Genomic DNA, 10,846 nt, shown 5'->3' with positions numbered 1-10,846 from the left:
ATTTATTGATAGAATTTATGCAGAATTTCAATGAAAATCAAGTTGTTCCTCAGAGGGTAGGCAGACCATACTGGATTAATCATGGCAGAAACTTCACAGCAACTAGCTGCATCTGCAGTTTTCATGAAAATTGTCCTCATGCTGCTGAGTTTTATCATTTTATATGGAAGTTTAAATCCCTCCCACGAATTATATTTTTTGTTTGGCTTCTGTTTCAAAATCAGATTGGTCCAAAATTGTTCCTCTTTCAAAGGAATATGCTCGGTGATAATGATCTTTTTTTTTCTTGGACTGCTCAGAAACTGAGAGTGGAAGGCATATTATTCTACATTGAAGGACGGTTTGGTTATTTTGGTGTTCATTACTCCGTCGCATGAATATTAGCGCTTGGCCTTTTCCATTTGATATCGGTAGTTTTTACTTCCAATTGGTGGCTTTAGCTAAGCCGAATTTCCGAAACTTGTGGAGTATCATTTGAGTTTTTAGTTTTTGGAAAATTTGGAAGGCTCGGAACAAAAAAAAAATTAAAAAAGAGGTAACAGACTACTCAGAGTTAGTTTTCCCTTGTATTCATAAGAGTGTGATTTATTACAGTATCACAATTCTTCTTTTGTTTATGATAATAATATCGTTTAGAAGTTTAGATTTTTTTGTAAAAGATTAAGTGACTTCTTTCAGCTTCTTTTTCCTTCCACTTCTTGCGGATGTGCTAATAAAATCTATCTTACCAAAAAAAACATCTGAATTTATATTTCATGAATCCTATATTAAACATATGAATATTAAAACATAAACGAATTTAATTGTCAGAATTTAAACTCAACAGTCCAAGTTAACCAAATTAAAATAATTTCGTTTACAAACAAAATCTCAATTTTTAAAGATATCTGGTCCGCTAAATTCACTACCAACTCCTTCATTATTATTTTCTTAAAAAACACATTTAACTTCATTTTTTTATCTCATGCTTGTTGATCATATTTGAGACTTGCAATTCTAAATTTGATTTGATTTTGCCTATTACGTATTTTAATTTAAATGGTCTGAAAATGCTACTAGGTTATGTCTATGCTATCCCAAAAATTATAAGTTTAGAAGCCGAAACTTTAAAAGTCAAAAATCCAAAAAAAAATCTAAAAGCACCTAATCCATAAGCTTATAATTATTTTTCTAATTTAGCATGTTGCATTGTTTTATCAAAGCAACAGTTGTATTAAAATGGTAGTTCATGAGAATAAATTTTGTGTAAGTGAAGAAAAAAGAACATGAAAAGAGAAACACGAACAACAACTAAAGGTCCCAAATTTTGAGAGTACAATAAACGCATAATAAACTCAATGATTGCAAATGAACATGAAAAGAACACAAAATTTACACATACAGACAATTACTTCACTAAGAGCAAGCAGACAACCGAAAAACTGATTAAACTAATCATAAAAAGTCAAATAATTAAATATTTTGCAATTAATTAACTAAAAATCAAATGATTAAACATCATAAGCAGCAGAAACAACATATTCAAACATTAAATAATTTAAAATACTTACTTTATTGATGTCTATATCCATTTGAATTTGACAACACAATGCATATTCTTCCGGTTCTCTTATAATTAAGGAGTATTTGCTTGCATTGTCGGCAAAAAGATTGTAAAGCTTGGTCATGATTGCTGTCCACTTTTTCAATGCAGTAATTGTGCCCAACTTTTTGAAATAGAATATCACGAACGCCAATTTATACCATGGATCCAAGATAATAGTAAAAGAAAGAACCACACTTTAACAAAACTATTTTTTTTTAAATTATTCAACATCCGACTAGACATCTCACTAATACAAGAATCATTACTTTTTTTCTCTTTTAAATGAAATAGTTGAATCTTCCAAACATTGATGAAGTATATATTTGATGTCGGATAATTAATTCTAAGAAGAAGGGTTGAGATATTATTAAATGGTTTCAACAAATTACAAATTTTTATAACTCTACCTCATTCATCATTTGTCAACCCCCAATTAAAATTATTATCCATTATACTCAATGTTTCAAAAGCGCGTCTATATCCAAGAGCCATCTCAAGCAAAATAAATGTAGAATTTCATCTAGTAGGATAATCAAACCATAGACTCTTAAAACAATCACATGTTTTCCTTTTAGCACAATTATAAAACTTCAATTCTTTTTCTTCTAATCTAGTCACATATTTGACCGCTTCTCTAATCTTATAAACTGAGTTATCAGTCACTTTTAACCCTTCTTGCACAATAAGATTTAAAACATGAGCACAACATCGAAAATAAAATAATTTTTCATTACAAATCAAATTACCAGTAGATCTAAGTTGGTCACGCAATAAAACTTGCATATTATCATATGTCCTAGCATTATCTAATGTGATTGTAAAAAATTTCTTTTCAAGTCCTCAAAACTATAACAATTCATCAACCTTTTCAAATAAAACAGAAGCACTATGTGGAGGAGGGAGATGACAAAAATTGAGTATTTTACTGCATAATTTCCAATTTTTATCCATAATGAATTGTAAGACATAAATAACCCCGAGTAACACATGATGTCCACATGTCAGAAGTTAAACAAATCTCACCTATTTCTTCTTTAATTCTAACCATCTCAGTTTTTATGTATTATAAGACAATGTTTTTTCATCGTGTTGCTATAAATAGTCATTACACCATTATTCAAATAGGTATGCAATTTCCTATTTTCCTCATGTTCGACAAAAGTAAATATATATCCATGTCTAATAACGGCTAAATCTAAGTGTTCTTTGTAGTCTTCTTGATTAATTGGTTTGCCAACTTTTTGCTCAACATTACCGATTCTTAATGTACGAAGTTTGCAAACCTTTAAATGCAAATTAAGATTAGTTGTACAATAAGTTGACTCTGCAATATAATTTCTTTCACATGCATACACTTTGCTATATCTTTGTTATCCGAAAAATTCTTTCCTTCGATAAGTATGAATTCTTTCCAAGCATCTGAATCCATTTTTCACTTCTTGGAGTCACAAGAAGATTCTCTGTCCTCATCATCACATCCGATGCTCCTCGTAGAAGTTGAACTTGAATCCATGTAATCACCCTATAGAGAACCAAACTAATTACTTACTCAAATTTAAACATGTATAAATATAAACTTGAGTTTGAAGTGGACATAAACATAAACTAGAGTTTGAATTGAACATAAATTTAAGGATGTATAATAACCAATGTTTTTGTGATAAGAAAAGGATATTACCGCTATGCATTGTAAATTTACAGCAAAACAAAACTGCTAGTACATCCCAAACTACAGCAAACCTAGAAAAAACATTAATCCTAATTCAATCAAAACTGAACCTAATTCAACAACTTACATAAAAACATAACTTCTCTATTTCATCACACTAAGAATAAGCCCTATGACCATCACAAGCTTAATCTACAATAAGTGCCGGTGATCACGCAATCCTATTGCCACCTAATAGGAAGTTTCTTCCAATTGATCTTTGTTGGTTTGACCTTGATACGTAGAGTGATTTATCACTTTAAACAATTGAAATATAAATATTCAAAAGCAAACACGTAAACTCACAAACATCGCTACTTTTGATACTTAGTCCTTAGGCAAGTCTGTTAGACTTCCTGATGTCTCGATCTGACGGTCTGGCAGCTGGTCGGATCAAACATACAAAACACATAAGATAAAACATCATAACATGTTTCAAGTATAAACTTATAAGTCTAGAAATGTAGTTCCAGACAAAGCACATAATCATATAAACATATAACACTTACGATTTTTTTTTAAAGTCGTATAAATAATTCTTACTTTAAGTAATTATTCAAACTTCTCGTTATAAAACATTTTAGGTTTTGCTATACCTAGAGAAATTATTTTATAATATATACTTAATTGTTAAAACAATTAATAGTAATAGAATAATCGTTTCATAAAACTGATTTTTTTAAAATCCATTATATATCGCGTAAATGTCCACCTTTACTTTTTAAAAGTTCGTTTAAAACGTTTACTTTTACTTTTAAAAATCCGTTTAAAACATTTTTGGACCGACGAAAAACACATCAAACTAATAGGATAAAAGCCCCCAGAAAATACCCCACCCTTCGAGATAATTGACCTGCTGTGCGAGCCACAACAGGTTGTTGCACGTTCCTGCAGCATTAGTTGTATGTTCATGCAACACAACTTCTACATGTTTGTACAACTCTATACCAGACTTGAGAATTTTGATTCTCTGGCCTTTCTGACGTGCTTTAGACGCCCGGAACGCTGCAAAACGCTTAATTTGATACCCCCACAACACAATTACACAATCAAAACATTTAAAATATGTATAATTCGCTCGATAAGTTTGTTAACAGTTAATATTTGAATATATAACCAATAGAAATCTCAATTAACTTTGAATACATGATTAATATGATTACTTGCGGAATAGTTGAAGAATCAGGTTTAGAATTAAAAATCGAACGAAACGGTTAGAAATCCTAATTTTCCGTCTCTGAATCGCAAAAGCATGTGAACCAAAATGTTGCAAGTTTGAGAAATGAGGTTGAGTTCAAAATTCAAAGGAATTGAGTTTATATACAATTGGTCAATTGACAAGTTGATCACTAGGTCAAACTATAGTTACCAGATTCGCGGTAAGTGCGGTTCGTGGTACGAGAACGGATACTCTATTCGCCTGTAGTTGGGGATCCGATACTCCAGGGGTAGGACTTTTCGGTTCGCTCTTTTGGGATGCGGTACTCCGAAACAATATTATGGATTTGATAGTAAAATTATATTTCTAATTTTCTCATATATAGCCTTAAAATATTATATTACCTATTAAAAGTAAATAACATTTCAAAAAAAAAATTAAGACAATTCATAACTTAATTCCATAAAATATTCAAATGTAACAAGGAATTAGATTAGAAAACGTTTTCTTTTGATTAAATATATTAAATATTTATTAGAAATATTAAGAATCTAGGTCTAAGACTAAGTTGCTAAACAAGGAATTTTAACTTAGGAAAAAAGAATAATATGCAGAAGTCTCTGATTGGAATAAACTTTCTATTTGTCTTATGTATTATATTCTGAATAGAAAGCCTATTTTAGTAACATAATGGGCCCAAAACTTAAGTAAAAGTCCAAACAATCAATTAATTAGGTGCAGAACGACTTCTTCTTCTATTTTCTTCTTCTTCTCCAACTGAAAAACCCTAAAACCTGCAACTTCCACCTCTGGCGAATCGGACAATTTCCCCGGCGAATCAATACACGATCCGAGGGGAATCAGTTCGCCGGAGAACCGCGAACTGGTGCGTACGAATCGATACGCGGTACTGGGGGAAGCGAATCTGGTAACTATGGGTCAAACTTGTACTTTAACTCAAGTTCTTAATTAGTCGCCTGTAGCAAGTACGGAAACTATTTCCAAATTTCACTAAACTTTACCCAAAAATCCAATAATATTTAAAACAAATAAAAATATAATATATTTCCACGAGACTTATATTTTATTTTATAAATATCTTTAACAATAATTGAGGTCCCGTTTAGTCCACTAAATAAAATAAACTACTAAACTTTATAAAATTTTGACGATAACTTCTTAAAATTATATCGCGAATATTAATATTAAAAATATTTGCTCGAGACTTATAAATTATTTTATTTTAATTTATAAGTTTTTTTAGTTCTGATTATCTTATTTATTAAAATTTAAATTCTAAAATCCTATTACCACGACATATTTTTAAGGACGTTTATAAATTAAATTTTCGTTTAAATTTAATTTACGTACTTCTGAAAAATAAAATATTGGACATATGGCATAAGCTAATCATTTAAATTTATGGGATGTTACATCGAGCTCTAAAACTCCAGATGTCACAAAACAATTGAAATATTTGGCCAACTTAAAGCTTATCCAAGAAGTTTTGCACAATTCGATTGCCAACCAAATTGTTACAAATTTACTTCCTTCCCTTTTCCTTTCTCGTTCCATCCTAGATCTGTTCCTGCGCCGGGCTTTTAATTTTTTATATAAGTCTAAGCCCGACTCGGGCTTTATATTTCCAACTTAAATTCGGCTTTAACACTATATTTTTGCGGGCTCGGATTAAGTGTATATTAAAATTTTATAAAAATGAAAGCCCGAGCCCGCCGTAAAATGACGGATTTATTTCGGGCTCGAGCTTGGTACAAAAAATCATTGACCAAACCCAGATCTAAAGACCAGACTTGGACGGGCCTGAGAGGCTACACAAATCCATGAACAGATCTATTCCATCCTAACTGAATATTACACAAGTAGTATGGTAGATCACATAATGACAGTATTGTAATTTAAAAAAAAAACAAATATGTTAGAATCTAAAAACATTGTTCAATGTACAATGTTTTTGGATTATACTTTATAAAATAGTAGATAGATATTAATTTTTAAATTTTGTTTTATATCTTTTTAAAAGAAAATCCCGCCTTTCTTACTTTTTCAAAATAAAAAAATAATAATTGAAAAGGTAAACTTTTATATATTTTTTTTAAAATCTAATATATGAAATAAAAATTACCCTGAATTCATTAAGTCATCAAATTTCATCAGATTGTATTTTTTCTATATTTTATATTAATTTAAGTTTAAGGATTAAATTAAAAAAATTTATTTTATTAATTTTAGCCATCGACTTAATTAAGTAACAAAAATCGAAGAATAATTGTTGATGAAAATGTAATTTGAAGATGAATGTTGTTTGCTTTTAAAATAAAAATAGTTTGATATTTATTTTAGGCCTAATGTCTTAAAAAACTCCGACCTTTTAGCCCCTTTTCAATCTTACCCTGACGTTGAAAATTTGTCAATTTTACCCTATTTTGCATTTTTGTGTTTCAATTGTACCCTGAAAAATTAAATTAACGTCTTTTGCGTTTGGAAATTTGTTTAAAACATTCTCCATGTCTCGCATATATTAATTGTATTTAATTAAAATTTATTTAAATTTAATTAAATTAATTAAGTATTTAAATTAGTGTTAATTTGATTATGGTTTTTAGTTAGTTTTAAAAAAATAAAGGACTTATTTGTACTTTTTTGAATAAAAAAGAATTTAATTTCATGTTTAGACTTAATTAATTGAATGATTTCATCATTTAAGTAAAAAAATTAACAAAAATTAAAATATTGGGGTACAATTGAAAACGGAAAATTAAAAAGTGGGTAAAATTGATAAATTTTCAACGTCGGGGTGGAATTGAAAAAAATGTTTTAAAATGGGGAGTTTCTGAGTGATTAGGCCTTTATTTTATTATTGAAAACTTGTCATTCTTTTGTTGTTATTGAATTGAATATCCTCAAATTCAATAAAGAGTGTTAAATGTTAAACAAATAAAAGAAAGTTCTGATTTCAACTTTTCTCAATCAATCATGAACACAACTTTCCCACTTAGGAATCTCTTGGTATTCTTCATGGCTAGAGAGAGGGATATGGCGACGTGGAGTATACGGCGGTGCCAACTAGAATTAGGTACCATGGTCATGAATTGCGTCGACGCCAACTCATAATTATACTTTTGAATTTTAATTTTTCACTAGATATACATGCAAAACAGGCGAGAAAACACACAAATAAGCCTCTGAAACCAATATACTCACTCCGTTCCAATAGAGTTGTCCACTTTAAGAAATTTTTTTATCCCAAAATTCTTGTCAACTTTCAAAAAATAACTTATTTTTACACTCAATTATCCTATATTACCCCTATTTAAAATCCACTAATTAGTAAATTGAAAGTAAATTGCAAGTGGACCCTATATTAAATAAGGTATGACAAGAAAAGTAAGGAAAATTTTACAAAATCCATAAACAATAATTATTTTTCTTAAACAGTGTGATAAAGGTAAAGTGGACAACTCTATTAGAACAGAGGGAGTAATATTTACAAATAACATAAAAACAATTAAAACAACTTTAAAAGCGAATCTAGAATCACATTTAACAAAACTCATGACATAAGCTCAAGAACATAAACGATTCTAAAACATGCAATTCTAATGAATCTAAAAGATGACACTTATGATATGTAGGGACTAGTTTAGATCCTTAGAAGTATTACTATGAGTTTGGAATTCGTTTTTGACGATCCGGCTGAAGAATCAAGTGCAGTTCTTCATGCAATAGTTGATTCTTGAAGAATTTATGTGTATAAATTTGATTTAATTCAGTTTTAGGGTTGAATAATGGCTAAAAATTGCATAGTGGTGGCCGAAAATTTAGGATTTGTGTGCGCAAAGCAATTTATTTTATTAATTAAATTGTCCATGGCAATTAAAGTGTTTAAGTGTTGTATATATAACATTTAGTAGGGGTGTCAAAATAGGTCATGACACGATAACATGATTCGCCTAACATGTAAATTTGGCGAATTCAAGTTGAGACTTAGCGGGTTCTTGTCATAAACGTGTCAAACCGTTTATGACACGAAATAAATGGGTCGTGTCACGGGTTAACTTGTGAACCCATCTAGCCTGCCTAACCCGTTTATAAATTATATTAATTAGGCCAAATGTCGTAAAAAGGCCAAACCTTTGATAAAAGTTTCACAAAAGTCCTGAGCTTTCTATTTTGTCGATTTTGGCCAAAAACAGATTATTTGGTTTCAATTGTGGCCAACTCTCAATTTGATTTTAATTTTGCCTATGTGGCGCCTACGTGGCATGCACATATATTGAAAGGTCAGGACTTTTGTGAAACCAAATAATCCATTTTTGGCCAAAATCGACAAAATTGAAAGGTCAGGACTTTTGTAAAACCAAATAATTAGGTTTCGGCCAAAATCGACAAAATTGAAAGGTCAGGTCTTTTGTGAAACTTTGATCAAAGGTTTGGTCTTTTTACGACATTTGGCCTATTAGTTATGATATTATAGAAATAAAATAGTTATAATTTCATAAAATAAAAAATTAACAATATTAATTTATAAATAAAAAATTTAAATTAATTTTTTTATATACTAGAGTATTAATTGATAAATTTGAGGTTAAATTTATACTTTCATGGTTTAAATATTTTTAAATGTTAAATGGGTCGTGTTAACCGTGTCGTGTTAGTCATGTAATTGTGTTAATCGTGTTACCCGTTTATCTTAACGTGTAAATCGTGTTGTGTCGTGTCACTCGTTTAAATTCGTGTTGTATCAGGGTTGAAGGTTTTGACAAGATTAGTTAAATGGGTCGTGTTCGTGTTAATTCTAATCGTGTCAACAGAATGGATCGACACGACACGTTTACGACCCGCCAACCCATTTTGACACCCCTAATATTAAGGACTGGATAGGGTTTAGCTTAGTTAATTAGGTATTTTTTTAATTATTTAAATGTTAATTTTGGTTCTGTATATGCCATGAAAAAATTGGTTAAAAGATCTTTTGGCCCATGAATATGTCAAAAATGACTTTCAAGGCCACTAGAATTAGAATTTGTTTACATTGGTCAATCATATGCACAAATTAACCTATAAATTTCTAAAGTATTAGGATTAATCTAATTCTTAGACTTTTATTCACAATCTCTTTGGATTTTTATGGAGTATTTGCGACAAAACGTTTCAGTTCTTCAAATTTACCTATAAACATCAATCTAGTCTTCTCGATTTATTGAGCAGATCACTAGCTCATCACCCGAACGAATATCTTTGAAAATCACCACTAGACGCTACCGGCCCTTATTGCTTTTCCATCTTTTCTAAAAAAAGGTATCAATAGATAATTGAAATCAAAATTCAAAAACTTAATTGGCTTAATTGTGTCTAATCATATACTATATGGATATATTGTCTTCTTCGTAATATGAAAAGGATAGAATATAGCATTTTCATTTGAACTTAATTTATTTTAGGCTTAATCACCAAAAAATGTCAAACCTATATGTCTTGTGTCAATTATAGCCAAAACTTTAAAAATCACCAGATTTAGCCAAAACTTATATGTTCTGTTTCTTTTTTAGCCATTTTTGAATCGAACCGGTTTTTTTGACACCGTGTCGTCCACGTCACCGTCAACTAAGCAATTAGCTGAAATAGTTAAATAAGGTTTGGCTATAACTGACACAAAATGCATAGTTTTGGTATTTTTTGGTGAATAAAACTAATTCTAAAATTAAATAATTAAATGATGAATTATATTATAATAAAATTCATATATATTTAAAAAATAATATTATAATTTAACGCTAATTAAAATTAATTTATTTTTTTACTAAATTTAAATAATTTTAATAATTTTTTTTTACATATTTGATGGATATATAATTAATTTAAATTATATTAAAAATAAAAAATTTCATATTCATCTTAAAATTTATTTATTTTAAATTCCAGTCGTCAGTTCTTTGACACCGCCACCGTTTGAGACCAAATTGTTCGTCTTTCGACGAACAATCTGAGAGTAATATACACAACAAACATACGACAGTGTTCATAATTCAACTATACACACATAAATATAAAAATAATCACTGAATAGACTGCTTATTTAAAGGACGAGTGTAATTATTTTCTCATTTTTTTTTAAAAAAGTGAAGCTCATTGGGCTGTAATCAATATATATCATGATAAATATAAGCATAAACGCATAGGTCATTTTACTCGGCATAGCCAAAAACTTACCTTAATTTACATATAACTATTTTATTTATTACCTAAACCCAGACATAACAAGATCTCAACAACATTAAAAATAATAAATCAAGTTCAAAATCATCATGAACATTAAACTCTTTCACCAAATTTAATTCAACATTAATTTCTAAGTAATACATTAATTCATTTT

The sequence above is a fragment of the Mercurialis annua genome, linkage group LG3 (genome assembly GCF_937616625.2).
Source record: "Mercurialis annua linkage group LG3, ddMerAnnu1.2, whole genome shotgun sequence".
NCBI classification, from domain to species: Eukaryota; Viridiplantae; Streptophyta; class Magnoliopsida; order Malpighiales; family Euphorbiaceae; genus Mercurialis; species Mercurialis annua.
The sequence above is the reverse complement of the archived record's forward strand: the minus strand, read 5'-3'. Positions refer to the sequence as shown.